Below are 14,113 nucleotides of genomic sequence, written 5' to 3' on the forward strand. Positions count from 1 at the left end.
ATTTGCCCCGTTCCAGTCAATATCCTCACTGCCACCAAGGATCACTCCCCCAGTAATGGCTGAACTTCCAAACAACTCTTGCATGTTTTGAAACTCTATGTAAATAGAATCGCACAGTATGTACCTTTTGAACGTGCCATCTTTCATTCAATATTTTATAGGTGGGGTTCACTCCTGTTGTTGCACCTCTTTATTTTCTTTATGAAAAAGGAGATTTGATTTCATTGACAAAGCTGCCTTCCTTTATTTCCTAGGAGAAATATCATAATCTTAATATTAAATATCTAAAATCCTACCCAAAGAGCAGAGATTATGAAGAAATGGGGTGGAAATCTTTCTAAACTAACAAGTTTTTCCTCTGCTAGATATTTAATAATGTATATATTAATTTAGGAATTCGCTGGACTCCTACATTGGGAGCTGCAGTGGTAAAGCAAATTTTCTATTTTTGAAGGAGAAGGCTTGTCCTTCGGTAGTATCTCATTACTTCTCGCTGAATTTGTCACATATCACCTCTCCTTTCAGTCTTCAGTAAAGTCTTACACTGGCTTAGAAAGAGAAGAAAGTCTCCCTGACAGGTGAGCTCAGAAAAGTCAGATCTGAAATAGAAAATGGAAAAGCATCATGACATCTAGGCTGGGGTCACTGGAGACTAGAGGGACTATGAAAGTATTTCCCTAGGGAAGACAGCTCATCCTAGCAGAAGCTGTATGCTATGTAAGTTTTGCCTGGAACTATCTAGCAGGAATTGTACACTGTGTAAGCTTTGCCTGGAACACCTGAACCAACCCCATCTCCACTCCTTCCCCCATTTTCTTTTCCACCCCTCAGTTCTCCGCCTAATTGCCACTTCTCAGGGAACACTAGTCTCACACCTCAAATGGAACAGGTCCCTCGGGATGTTCTCCCGTAGCTCTATGGACCTCTCTTTTGGGGAAATTCATGACTCCATAAGTAAACTATGCTTTGGTTGTCCCCTCCACCAAACTATAAGTTGATGAGGTACTTAGAAGTGTACCTGGCACATAGCAGGTATTCATCTAATATTTTTAAAATGAGGGACTAATAAAGGAACAAAATTAAATTAATATTGCAGGCATCCTCAAGATACAAAATCAATTTTGCCCCTGAACCTCTTGATTTGTTTCCTTCTTCTTGTTCTTATTTTGTGGGTGGTGGGGGAGGGGATATGTAAGTCTCTCCACACCAACAAAAAAAAAAACCCTTGAGTGTCACATAATTCCACTTCTTTCTAAACACAAAATGTTTCTTCATTTCCAGGAATATGTGTGTAATAGGTTCTTTAAGTTAGAGGTCCAAATGAATGGAAGTTCAGTAGAGCAAACACATTTGCTTTGAAAGAAGCATATCACCTTATCTCAGGCAAATGGAATGACTATCAAAATGTCACCTTTAAAAAGACTTGTAACTTGCATACCCCTCCCCACATCTAGTGGATCCATTTAGAATGAAGTATTTGGCTGAGAGAAGAGACAGTTAAGATGTGTGTTTTCTGTTAACCCCTGTTTTCTTCAAAGAAATTAGACTCTGGCTTTTTTCAAGATTCTTAGACTGTAAGAAAATTTACTAAAATGACCAAGGGAACATGTTAATACAAAATGTTCGGGCTTTCTTCAAAAGTGATGCAGGTCCTCACAGGATAGGTCCAGTCTCTGTAGTCCTAGAGGACCAACATGATCAAGTGACGGTACAATAAAGTTGAAACAATTTTTATTCTGAGGTTTTTTGGGGGCAAGGAAGTCCTGGAATTCCCAAGCTGGAAGGGGCCTTTGAGGTTGTGAATTACTTAATTTGATAGGATGAATTATTAACAATAATTTACACATGAAGGTATTTTCATTTCTAAGAATTAAAATGCCTTTATAATACATGTTATTTCATATGATAGCAATCCTATAATCCTAGCAGAGCAATCAATTTCCAGAAATTTTTAGCCAATGTCTTAAAAAGCTGATATATATATATATATATATATATATATATATATATATATATATATATATATACACACATATATCCTTTAGGACTTTTTAAAACACAATGCTTCCCATCACATAGGGGGTTAGGTAAAATCAATCAATCAATCAAAACACAATGCTTGCTATTAAAACCTGTTTTCGACCTATAAGTGACACAGAGAGTATCTAAATTAAGAATACTTCCAATGTGTTTTTTTTCAATAATCTACCCAAATATTCAAAACTCTCAGCCAAAGAAAGAAATCTTATATAAAACTATTAAGTGTATTAACTTAACTCAAAGATGATTTAATGAGCACCTTTAACCATTTCCCAAATTAAGGACATTGGGTTTAATGTTGAGTGTACTAAAATGAATACAAAATAATCTTTTCTCAAAAACTTGACAGCCTAGTGAGGTAGAAACACAAACAAAGCTGTCAATAATATTTATATAGAGGTTTGGATAGGATGTGATGGAGCATAAGAGGGTTAATTACTTCAAGTTGGATTTCAGAGAAGGCTTTCTGGAGGAAAATAAAAATGCTGCAGCTGACTTTTGAAAGGGCAAACTGGATGTGGAGAGATGAGCAGGCTATTGCACCAAGGGAGCAACAGGAATAAAGACATGCAGTGGGAAGGAACACTGCAAGTGTGGAGTGTTACCTGCAAGTCCACAGTGCATTCGGATTGAGGGATGCAGCTAATGAGGCCGGCGTAGGTCAAATCTGGAAGGATTCTGTGAGCCCTGTTAAGGAGTTAAACTAGGAAACCACTGACATAGTCTAAAGGGCGGAGCCATGTAGTCAAATGTGCACATTGGAGAGAGGATTCTGGTCCTGGCTACACCAGGAGAATGCATCTGGGGAAAGTGACACTATACTGGAAGCAAGATTTGATGACAGCTGTACTCAGAACAAGGGACAGTGAGAGTCTACCCTAGAGCACTGCTTATAGGGATAAAAAGAAGTGGGTTCACTTGAGCTGAATTTAGGCAATACAATAATGAGAACTTGAAAACTGAATATGGGAGTTGAGAGGAAGAAGTAGTAGAGCCTGAGTAAGATCTAAATTGTAAGGGGAAGAATAGGTTGGATTTGTGGGAATATGACTTTAAACTTTAGGCATATTGAGTTACGGGTGACAGTGAGATTTCTAAGTAGCTTTCTCTAGCAGTCCATTGGATAAATAAGTTTGAAGTTCAAGTCCAAGCTCAAAAGAGGGATACATATTCAGCAGTTCTAACGTAAAAGACAGTTAAAATCATGAAGAAAATACGCTTGCACAAGTAAAGACTGCTGGGCTCGGGAAAAAATCGATTATAACACATAGAAGCAAACCAAATGAAGACACATGTGACTATGATCAGAGGATCATAAATCTGCATGGCCACACTTTTTTTCTCTATTCTATTCATGCTAAGACCCTTACTCAATGTTTCCAATGGTCAAAATATTCATTAAATCTTGCCCATTTATATTTTAGAGAAGCAAAGGCAAGGGCTAATGATGGATTAATATTGAACAAAATTTAAGTGGTCTAATGAAAATTGATTCTCAGTGATCTCAGAGAGATTCAATAAAATGCATTGGTATTACCTACCCATGTAGATAAATACATATATCGCCGGATAAAGGGCATGTGAGTAATTTATTCTCATACATAAAACTCTTACCTATATGTGCTGAAATGCTCATTTCTCAGTCCATTAGGTTCAATTTAATGCATATAGAACATGTCTAGAATCGATAAGACTTTGAAGGTTTCATTTTTAATTTTACTCAGATGAAAAATTCCGATAGTTCTAGCACTTACGCAGCATGGGCAACAGGCCCCTCAGGAAGCATGAGGCCAAGGTTAAAATCCTTCTAAGTCAAGATGCTACAATACCCAAAGAACCAATTTTTACTGTATTGCATGTCTTCTGGTATTTTATTGGCATTCCCAGAATCTAAGAGCAGAAGGGGTGTACTGGGACCAATTTCAGTTGCAGATAGATAGCTCTTGGCATTAAATTTTCCTTAACTTTCACAAAATTCAAGGTTACTGCTTTAGCTTATTAGTCTTTAGCTAATTTTATACCATGTACAAAAACAAAAGTAGGCATGCTGTTTTCCTCAAAATACAAAATACAATAGTGTAATGGGAGATGTAGGTCCAAGTTTCTGCTGAATTAGCAAGTACACACTAAAGTGAAAATAGCTCAAATCACTTTTCTTCATGACTAAAGTAGTGGTTGTCTGTATACAAAAGAGATACCCTTCTGGCCAAGTGGCATTCCATTACATTGTTTAATATTAAATATGAGTTTGGATATCCCTAGCTATATTCATATTCTCATTTGCAAAATGGCCAATTAGGAGTAGAACTAGAGTTGGGATAACCAAGTGTATAGTATATGAGCACACTTCCCATACTATAGGAAATACAATCCAAACATATCTTCAGGGCAAAAATTCTCCCATACTATTATTACTATTATACTATTATTATATACTATTTATTATTATATTATATTATATTATATTATATTATATTATATTATATTATATACTATATATATACTATATACTATACTATATACTATATTATATACTATTATATAGTATACTATTATTACATAGTAACTTATGTGCCTCAAAGCCACCTTTTACTGACACATCATCCTTGGTGATTTCTGCATTAGTTTGATCCCAAAACTTGTTGAATGATACTTCATACCTAAACTTGTATTTGTGTAGTATTTTGCAGTTTTCAAATATGCTATATTATAACCTAAGAACTCACTATAGTGACAGAGCCACTGTTGTTAGTGCATTATCTTAACTGAAGCTCTAAGAGGTTAAATGGTTTGCACAGAATTGCATGATTAATAAATGGTAAAACTGGTCTAGAAGATAAGTCTTCATATTTCTATGTAAGCTTTACCCTCACTCTACCCCCAGGCATCCTGTAAAAATAAATAAATAAAATAAAATCCCTGAGGTCTTACACAGACTAGGAATAGTGACTAGTGTCATGGAATAAAGGATTTATCTTATGTTTCTTAACTGACTAGAGCAGATGACAGCACAACTGAGAGATAAACTTTGCCTTTGACATTCTTATCCATTTTCCCAGAGTCCTATTTCTTTCCCACATCTTTTAACATTCAGATCTGAACTTAGGGACCTCAGAATGACTCAGAATCCTGAGGAGAGTCATCTCATCTCTTCCTACTAAGAAATTCCCCTAGTCCTTCACAAGACACAAATGTGAAACTCTGAAAATTTTCCTTATTTCTCCCAGAATCATTTATTTCCCCCTCTTCTAAGCTACCAGAGGATAGCTTTGTTCATACATTTTAATATCAGTCATTACATTATGTTTTAATATTTAATATCATCCATTTGTTCACTGGGCTGTGAGTTCCCTATGTTTTATCTTTGTGTCATCCACAGTGCCAGGGAGAGTCTCTGACACATAAAAGATATTCAAGAAATGTTGGGACTGTGGATCTGAAAACCTTTAGTTTAAAGTGTCGGTGGCAATGTATTTCCTCCCTTCACAATAACAGATGGATTTAAATATTGAGATATCTTCAGGGAGAAGTCAATACTTAGCATTAAGTAATGAATCTCTCATTATGAAAATCAGACCCTATGATGGCAGAGGCATATTTTAGAGACTGTGTAGTCTTTCTACTATTTCTCAAATCATGTTACATAGGCAACTTCCAAGACCAATTCAAATTATTTCCATCACCATCTACCGAAGGACACTTTGGTTGTTTCCAAGTCTTGGCCACCATAAATAAAGCTGCAATGAACATCTGAGAGAGAACTGACTCTGGGTGGTGAGCACACAATGTGATATATAGAGATGTATTACAGAATTATACACCTTAAATCTATGTAACTTTGCTAACAATTGTCACCCCAATAAACTTAAAAAAATTATTTCAATCAACAAATGTTTACAGTGGACATTTGATATTTATAAGGAATACGTTCAGAATCCTCTATGTATCCTTGAGTTCACTGTGTTAGAATATTTTGCAAAGGGACTTGGTTTCCTCCAGAACCACATTCGATTCAAAATCATCTGTTTCCTTTCCATATCCAAGCCATAAGGTAAACACTTTTAAACTTTTTATTACGTAATGTCTCTTATTTCACCTCCTTTTTACACATTAAAAAAATTCAGTTGTGAGCACTGGAAGATGGTATTCAATAAAGATCACTTAATAAGAACAGAAAACCACTAAGTCATGTTAAGATGCATGTGCTGGAAGCAGCAATATTCCAGGGCCCTCTGGAGGTCACTTGGGAAATTTAAAACCACAAATGTTAAATTTGCAGATGCCAGGAGTTTAATGAATAACGAGTACCTATTACGTGCAAGACATTGTGGTGAGTGCTGCAGAGAACTCAATATACATAGTCCTAAACAGTCCTCAACACTGTCCTAAACAGTCTACTAACTAATCCAGTACCTCAATCTCTGTTTTGTATTACCATTTGAACTTAGTTTTTAATAGAACTTCCTAAAACAATAGCCCAAAGGCTTCCAGTCAAGATGGTGCCTTGAAGTCATGCTTGAAGTTTCTCTATGACACACTCACACACACAGTAGTCATTGATTAGATACTTCTAAAAATGTTAAAAATACAGACTTTTAAAAAAAACATATAAATATGCACAAGAGCTTGAAATAGAACAAAAACAGAACTAAGTAGGTGCTATTGCCTCTAGATCAACAAGATTCCATACCTGTTCACAGTATATATCTTAAACAGCTCAGGATAGAATAACAAACAAAACAAAACAAAAAGTCAACACAAGGAAAATGAGAAGTGTGTATAAAGCACTGTGTTGCATATTGACATACTCAGGTTATCTTGAGAAAAAGCTACTGTTTAATTGTTTGAATTGTGTAATGAATTACTACTTTTTCCATGGAACTCCGTTTTTTACTTAAAGGAATGACTGATAGATAAACTATAGTTACCAACATTTGGTTTTTGGCATACATTTTCTAAAAAAAATAATGCAGTAAGACTGTTACTTCAAAGAAAACTGACACATGACATTGTCTATTGCCAATTGGTAAAATCATAATTAAAGTGGCAAAAGTTAACAACAAAGAGAATCACAAAAACAGCAAGAGAAAGGCAATTAGTTATTTACATGGAAGCTGATTTCTCAACAGAAACTTTGAAGGCAAGAAGGGATTGGCATGAAATATTCAAAGCGATGAAAAGTAAGGACCTACAATTGAGACTACTCAGCCAGCTAGGCTATCATTTAAAATTGAAGGTGAGATAAATTGCTTCTCAGACAAGAAAAAGCTAAAGGTGTTCATCATGACCAAACCAGTATTACAAAAAACGTTAGAGACTTTTAAAAGAAGAAGAAGAAGAAGAAGAAGGAGGAGGAGGAGGAGGAGGAGGAGGAGGAGGAGGAGGAGGAGGAGGAGGAGGAGCAGGAGGAGGAGGAGGAGGAGGAAGAGGGGGAGGAGGAGCAGGAGAAGGAGAAGGAGAAGGAGAAGGAGAAAAAGAAGAGAAAAAAAGGATATAAATATGAATAATAAAATAGCAATAACTATGAATCTATCAATAATCACTTTAAATGTAAATGGATTAAATGCTACAATAAAAAGACACAGGGTAGCTGAATAGATAAGAAAACAAGACCCATACACATGCTGTCCATGAGAGACCCACTTCAGATCAAAAGACATACACGGACTGAAAGTATGGGGATACAAAAGGATATTTCATGTAAATGGGAACAAAAAAAATCTGGAGTAGCAATACTTACATCAGACAAAATAAACTTTAAAACAAAGGCTATAATAGAAGACAAAGAGGGACAGTAAATAATGATAAAGCAATCAACCCAACAAAAGGATATAACTCTTGTAAACATTTATGCACACAACATAGGAGCACCTAAATACATAAATCAAATATTTACCAACAAAAAGAGAGAGTAAGACAATCATAGTAGAGACATTAACACTTCATTGACGCCGACAGCCAGATTTTCCAGACAGAAAATTAACAAGGAAATAATGGCCTTAAGTGACACACTAGGCCAGATGTATTTAATGTATATTTTTAGGGCATTTTACCCCATTGTAGCAGAACATACATTCTTTTCAAGTGCACATGAAATATTTTTCAAGAGAAACCACATGTTAGACCACATAGCAAGTCTCAATGAATTAAGAGGATTGAAATCATATTAAGCATCTTCCCTGACCATAACAGTATGAAACTATAAATCAATTACAAGAAAAAAAAAACTGAAAAACACACAAACACCTGAAGGCTAAATATAATAACATGCTAATAAATAATGAATAGTTTAACAATGAGATCACGGAAGAAATGAAAAAATATCTTAAGACAAATGAAAATGAAAACCCAATAACCCGTAATTGATGGTAAACAGTGGAAGCAGTCCTAAGAGGGAAATCCATAGCAATACAGGCCTACCTCAAGAAACAAGAAAAATCTCAAATAAACAATATAACCTTACACTTAATGATACCTGAAGAACAGCAAACAAAGCTCAAAGTGATTAGAAGAAAGGAAATAATAAAGATCAGAGTGTGAATAAACAAAATAGAGTCTAAAAACAAACAATACAAAAGATCAATGAAACCAAAAGCTGGCTTTTTGAAGTTGATGAATCTTTGACAAGACTCACTAAGAAAGAGAGAGAGAGAACCCAATTAAAATAAGAAATGAAGGAGAAGTGACAGCAGACACCACAGAAATATAAACAATTTTAAGAAAATACCACAAGTAATTCTACTCTGAAAAATTGGACAATCTAAAATAAATAGATAAATTCCTAAAAGATGCAATCTTCTGAGACTGAATAAAGAAGAAACAGAACATCTGAGCACATCTATTACTACAAGTGAAATTGAATCAGTAATCAAAACAAACAAAAGTCTTTGACCAGATGGCTTCACAGGTGAATTTTACCAAACATTCAAAGAATTAACACCTATCCTTCTCAAGCTCTTCCAAAAAATTCAAGAAGAGGGAAAGCCCCCAAGCTCATTTTATGAGGACATAACACTGAATCAAAAACCAGACAAAGACAATACCAAAACAAAAAAGAAAATTATAGGCCAATATCACTGATGAACATAGATGTGAAAATCCTCAACGAAATATTAGCAAAGCAAATTAAGCAATACATTAAAAAGATCATATGTTATGATCAAGTGGGAGTTATTCCTGGGACGCAAGTTTGGTTCAACATCTGCAAACCAATTAACATGATACATCACATAAACAAAAGATAAAAATCATATGATCATATCAATAGAAGCAAAAATAGTGTTACAGATAATACACCATCCATTTACGTTAAAAAAAAAGCTCTCAGCAAAGTGGAAATAGAGGGCATATCTGAACATAATAAAGACCACATACAACAAACACACAATTAATATTAGATCCCACATGGAAAAGATAAATGTGTTCTCCTTTTGATCACGAACAAATGCCCACTTAAACCCTTTTTACTCAACCTAGTAGTAGAAGTCCTAGCCACAGCCATCAGACAAGAAAAAGAAATAAAAGGCATTCAAACTGAAAAGAAGTAAAACTGTCATTATTTGAAGATGACATACTATATATAGAGAACCCTAAAGATTCCACTAAAAAACTATCAGAACTGATAAATGAATTCAGTAATGTAGCAGGATCCAAAAGTTAATGTTCAGAAATTTGTTGCCTTTTGCAATGGAAGTAAAAGCTAAAATAAACGAATGGGACTATGTGAAACTTAAAAGCTTCTGCACAGCAAAAGAAACCATCGACAAAGTAAAGAGGCAACCAACTGAATGGGAGAAAGTTTTTGCAAACAGTGCTTCCGATAAGAGGCTAATATCCAAAACACACAAGGAACTCATGAAACTCAACAACAAAAAAACAAACAATCCAATTGAAAAATGGGCAGAGGACCTGAAGAGACATTTCTCCAAAGAGGACATACAAATGGCAAATAGACATAAGAAAAAATACTCAATATCACTAATCATCAGAGAAATGCAAATAAAAACCACAGTGAGATATCACCTCACCCCAGTCAGAATGGCTGTCATCAACAAGACAAATAGTAACAAGTGTTGGAGAGGCTGTGGAGAAAATGGAACTCTCATCCACTGTTGGTGGGAATGCAGACTGGTGCAGCCATTATGGAAGGCAGTGTGGAGGTTCCTGAAAAAATTACGAATAGAATTGCCATATGACCCAGCAATCCCTCTCCTGGGTATCTACCCAAAAAATCTGAAAGCATTTATACATAAAGACACGTGTGCTCCAATGGTCATCGCAGCTTTGTTTACGGTGGCCAAACATGGAAACAACCAAAATGTCCTGATAGGTGAATGGATAAAGAAGTTGTGGTATATATACACAATGGAATACTATTCGGCAGTAAGAAAAGATGAAATAGGACCATTTGTGACAACATGGATGGATCTTGAGAGTATAATCTAAGCGAAATAAGTCAGACAGAAAAAGCAGAGAACCCTATGATTTCACTGATATGTGATATATAAACCAAAAACAACAAAAGAACAAGACAAACAAATGAGAAACAAAAACTCATAGACACAGACAATAGTTTAGTGGTTACCAGAGGGTAAGGGGGGTGGGGGGAGGGAGATGAGGGTAAGGGGGATCAAATATATGGTGATGAAAAGAGAACTGACTCTGGGTGGTGAACACATAATGGGATTTATAGATGATGTAATACAGAATTGTACACCTGAAATTTATGTAATTTCACTAGCAATTGTCACCCCCAATAAATTAAAAAATAATAATAATATAAATAAATAAATAAATAAAATATTAAACTGTAAAAAAGAAATTTGTTGCTTTTTTGTATACCAATAATGAAATATCAGAAAGAAAAACTAAGAAAACAATCCCATTTAAAATTGCATCAAAAAAAAACATAATACCTAGTAGTAAATTTAACTAAAGAGGTAAAAGACTTGTACTTCGGAAACTATAACACACTGAAGAAAGCAATTGGAGAAGACACAAATAAATGGAAGTATATACCTTCCTCTTGGATAGGAAGAATTAACATTGTTAAAATGACCTTACTACCTAAAGCAATTTATTGAGTCAGTGCAATCCCTATCAAAATATCAATGACATTTTTCACAGAATTAGAACAAATAATCCTAAAATTTATATAGAATCACCAAAGACGCCAAATAGACACAGCAATTTTAGAAAAATGAGCAAAGTTGGAGACATCACACTACCTGATATATACCTATACTACAAACCCATAGTATTCAAATCAGGATGGTACTGGCATAAAAACAGACACATAAATCAATGGAACAAAATAGAGAATCCAGAAATAAACCTATGCCTACGTGATCATTTAATCCATGACAAAAGGAGGCAAGAATATACAGTAGGGTAAAGACAGTCTATTCAATAAGTGGAGTTGGGGAAACTAGACAGATACATGGAAAAAAAAATGAAACTGGATCACCATCTTATACCATATACAAGAATAAACTTAAAATGGATTAAGGACTTAAATGTAAGTCCCTAAGCCATAAAAATCCTAGAAGAAAACACAGGCAGCAAATTCTCAGATATTACCCTCAGTAATATTTTTTTCTGATCTATCTCCTCAGGTAAGGGAAACAAAGAAAATATTAAACACGTGGGACTACATCAAACTAAAAAGTTTTTGCATAGCAAAGAAAACTACCATCACAAGAAAATGATAGCCTACTGAATGGGAGAAGATATTCGCCAATGATATATCTGATAAGAGGTTAATATCCAAAATTTAGAACTCATACCCCTCAATACCTAAAAAAATCAAACAATCCAATTAAAAAATGGGCAAAGGACCTGAATAGACATTTCTCCAAAGAAAATATAGGGATGGCCAATAGACATATGAAAAGATGTTTAATATCACTAATCATCAGAGAAATGTAAATAAAAATCACAATGAAATACCACCTCACTCCTGTCAGAATGGTGATCATCAATAAATCAAGAAACAACAAGTGTTGGCGAGGAAGCAAAGAAAAGGGAACACTTGTGCACTGTTGGTGGGATTGCAAGTTGGTACAGCCACTGTGAAAAATAGTATGGAGGTTCCTCAAAAAATTAAAAATAGAACTATCTTATCACCCAGAATTCCACTTCTAGGTATTTATATGACGAATCCAGAACACTAATTCGGAAAGAAATATACACCTCTATATTCATTGCAGCACTATTTACAATAGCCAAGACATGAAAGCAACCTAAGTGCCCATCAATAGATGATTGGATAAAGAAGTGGTATACATAGACACTGGAATATCACTCTGCCATTAAAAAGAATGAAAGTTTACCATTTGCAACAACATGAATGGACCCAAAGGGAATTATGCTAAGTGAAATAAGTCAGACTGAGAAAGACAAACACCATATGATCTCACTTATATGTGGAATCTAAAGAACAAAATAAATGAACAAACTAAACAGAAACAGACTCATAGATACAGAGGATAAAATGATGGTTGGAATGATGGAGGGAATTTGAGGGGTTGCATGAAAACGGTGAAGGGATTAAGAAATACAAACTGATAGTTATGAAATAGTTGTGGGCCTGTAAAGTACAGCATAGGGAATATAGTCAATAATATTGTAATAACTATGTATAGTGCCAGAAAGCTACTAAACTAATCGGAGGGATCACTTCATAAATTATATAAATGTTTAACCACTATGTTGTACACATAAAAATAATATAAAATAATACTGAATGTTAACTGTACTTAAAAAATAAATAATTTTTAATAAAATAAAGAGAAAATCTTCCCAGAAATTGATCTGCAAATTCAAGTAGGTTATCAAAATGCCATAGAAATTTTATGAAACTTAAACTGATTTGAAAGCATATATCAAACGAAATGTCAATAAATGTAAGGCACAATTCATAATAACGGTAAAGAACAAAAAGTACCTAATATGAGATATAACATAAGACCTACATGAATATTACAAAGGAAATTTTAAAAATTTGCTAAAAACTACAAAAGAATTAAATATATAAAGGCACATGCTCTTTGCATGAAAAGAAAAACTAAACATCAGAAAGATGTCCGTTGTTCCCCAACGGACAAACATACAAATTCAATAAAAATTCCAATGAAAATCCTAGGAGAAAATTTTAGGAAACCTGACGAGCTAATTCTAAATTTATTTATGGAATAATAGCAAATACTTAATAGTATTTTTTGTAAATCAGACACTTTCTAAACACTTCATACATAACTCTTTGATATCCATAACAACTATATTTATAAGGTAGGTACGATTTCATCCTCCTTTTACCTATGGTCACACGTTAGGAGGCAGGGCTGAGGAGCCACAGAATGGGTGTTTTTGTTTCAGCTCCTTCCTTTTCCGAGGCACTAGGACACCTGTGTGGATGAGCCCTGTGGCCAAGAAAAGGCAAGACCTGCCAGCTTGTCACTTTACAGCCAGCGTGCTGGGGGGATGCAGGATGCTACTAGGAATGCCAAGATCCTGTGTTTGATTCCCTCTGGAGCTAATTAGCTTCACTCATCCCTACAAGTGTTTGGCCAGGCACTGCTGCCTGCTGACCCATGGAACAACTGAGGCCAATACCAAGATGGGCACCGGCTGTTCAAAAAGCCTTCATTTCTATTTTTGAGTCCCAGAATGTATAACCTAAGAGCAGGAAAGAAGCAATGGGAAGCTACCTTTATCCTAGTTCGATGACTCCTCTCGTGTTATTTCAGACCTCCATGACCAGGTAATTAACACTGCGTTAAAAAAAAAGTCTCCACAGAATAGAACGGTCTACACAAACCAAGGAAAGGGAGCAGCAAACTCAAATAAAATGGCCTGAAGACATCATGGCCTGGGGTTAACAACACGCATCATTCTTTTTCACCTAATTAAATATGTTTTCATATTGAAATAATTACAAGTTTAAACTGAATAATCATTACTGATAAATATTTAACCCCCATTTATCAATTTATTAACCATTCCAGCTTTCTTCTCTGTAAAAGACTGGGCATTCTACAGAAAAAGCTGTGTATAAACTTTACCCAGTAAATGT

Source organism: Rhinolophus hipposideros, assembly GCF_964194185.1.
Source record: "Rhinolophus hipposideros genome assembly, chromosome: 6".
In the NCBI taxonomy this organism is placed as follows: domain Eukaryota; kingdom Metazoa; phylum Chordata; class Mammalia; order Chiroptera; family Rhinolophidae; genus Rhinolophus; species Rhinolophus hipposideros.